Here is a 2,646-nt window from a genome sequence, read left to right on the forward strand (position 1 = left end):
AAAACCCATATCGGTCGGGCTCTAGTAAAAACGATATAAATACTGTTCAGTTTCTTGCACAGACCGATCGTTTCGTGTCTTTACACATCAATGTATCGTCACGAGCTGCAGGGTTTAATTTGGTTTTGTTTGTGTATGTTTTTTTGACTCTCAAAGCCGTGACTCCCGTTCACTTCCATTATATGACTGACAGACTGCAACGGCTGGAGTTAAAAATCTCAGTTTGTGTTCTACTGAAGAAACAAAGTCACCTACATCTTGGATACCCTGGGCTGGGGGTAAGCAGATAAACATCACATTTTCATTTTTGGGTGAACTGTCCCTTTAACGTGATATTATTCACATTATAAGAGCTCGTTCTTTTGACAGTAGAAAGTGTTTATTATAAGTAAGGTTTGACAGAAATGTGGGTTTCCCTGGTCATTGTTTACGTACGTTAAGCCATGTTAAGCGTTTTCACGTTAAGCGTTTTAGAATGTCCCAATTCATTCAGGAACGAAACACCGTCATTGCTCAGAGACGCAAAACTGTGCTGTGCTGGCTGTGTTTGGAGTTATTTCTGTTGTTGAAATAGAGCAAAAACAGGCAATATGGTGTCTAAAACGCAAGTCTCTTATTTAACTTCTTGTTTATTGAACTGTTGTAAAAAAAAAATCTATATGTAATCATGCTGATTTTTGGAGGAAAAATGGCACTTTGTGTGATATTGATTTACTATACGAAATGATGTAAATATATACATTTTCTGCCCCTTTATCTTCAGTTGTGTGCTCATTCTAAATGCATTTTAACAGACTGAATCACGCAGTGAAAGAACGCACTCTAAATGCGCGCACTCTAGTCTAATCTACTAGACTTCACGGCACTCTGTAGGAGTGTTTGGTTTGGTTTTTGGCAAAATACTGATAGTGTCAAATCGCACATCGTTAAAACAACAATTAGGATATTATCGCAGACGATATATATCGCACACCCTGCACCACTGTCTTTTTGGCTAATGTGTGCAAAACCTCTTGCTAAACTGTCAAAGCTTCATTTTAACCACCAATGCAACGATGCAAGTATTTACCTTAACTCTACATGCTTGCGAAGAGTTGATGTCCAGATTTTATAAGCTGCTAGTTTGGTCTCCCCAGGCCTAGGCAAACACAGCTTACACTTCATAATAGAGCTTAAATATGGCCAGGGGTTCACTTCATTTCCTTCCAGTTCAACTTCAGCAGAATACGACGGGGTTTAGTTTTCAGCTGGGTCTGCACCATAATGCCTGTCTTGTCCGTCTGCATCTTTCTTGTGATTTTAGCGCCAGTTAGCTTACTGCAGTACACTGTAAAAAAAAACTCGTAAAAAAATGGTAAATGACTGGCAGCTACGGCTGCCAAACAAAAACTTAAAATTAAAATTAAAGGTCCAAATTTCAGTTTCAATGCAGCTTCAAAGGGCTTTACAAGCAACCCTTATTCCTCGGCTGGGATCGTGTAAAGCCCTTTGAAGCTGCACTGAAACTGAAATTTGGACCTTCTACCCGTTGGGTCCCATTGAAGTCCACTTTATGGAGAAAAATCCTGGAATGTTTTCCTCAAAAACCTTAATTTCTTTTTGACTGTAGAAAGAAAGACGTGAACATCTTTGACATGGGGGTGAGTAAATTATCAGGAAATGTTTATTCTGGAAGTGAGCTAATGCTTTAATGAAATTTGGACCTTCTACCCGTTGGGTCCCATTGAAGTCCACTTTATGGAGAAAAATCCTGGAATGTTTTCCTCAAAAACTTAATTCCTTTTTGACGGAGTAAAGAAAGACATGAACATCTTGGATTACATTATCAGGAAATATTAATTCTGGAAGTTAACTTGTCCTTTAAAACTGAAGAAATACAAAACCGATATATCTACAAGATTGTCAAGATTGATTCTAAAAGAGTTGTATGCAGATGTAAATTTATTATCAATGACAGTTCATAAACAGTTCTTCAGAGCCCCCAGGAGGAATAATAACTAAACAGTGCATTTCTATCTTATCAGTTAGGGTTACTCTCGTGATGAGGTCAATTTTACCTTTGAGAGAAAGAAACAATTAGTGCTGTTTGCTGATAGCTTTGTATCTTGTGTTTTCCACATAAGTTTTATATTAATCCACTATATTCTACTGACTCCAGTGGGCTCCATATACAGAGGTGTCCAAAATTATTACAACACTAGTATTTCCAGCAGCTAAAAAATGGTTTTATTTTAAGTCAGTTATTTCTATCTTTTGCTGTGTGTCAGTAGAAAATATCAGTTTACATTTCCAAACATTAATTGTAATAAAGATGTTTGTTTGCACAAGGAGTCTGACAGCAGCCAGTGCTGCACACAGAGATCTGATCTGATCATCATCAGTCTGTCTGGAGTGACATGAAGAAACAGAACAAACTGAGACAGACTCAATCCAGAAGAACTGTGTCTCCGAGACACTTCAAGAAACCTCCTGCAAAGCTAGTGCTGTTAAAAGTTTTAGGCACTTGTGTAAAAATGCTGTAAAATGGAGATGCTGTCAAAAATAATGTCATAAATAGATCTTCTTTATCAATTAACTTCTATTAACTAAATTAAATCAACATTTGGTGTTAGCATCTTTGTGTTTAAAGCAGCTTTTGCCCTCGGT

The sequence above is a fragment of the Sinocyclocheilus anshuiensis genome, unplaced genomic scaffold (genome assembly GCF_001515605.1).
Source record: "Sinocyclocheilus anshuiensis isolate Anshui unplaced genomic scaffold, SAMN03320099.WGS_v1.1 scaffold1948, whole genome shotgun sequence".
NCBI lineage: Eukaryota > Metazoa > Chordata > Actinopteri > Cypriniformes > Cyprinidae > Sinocyclocheilus > Sinocyclocheilus anshuiensis.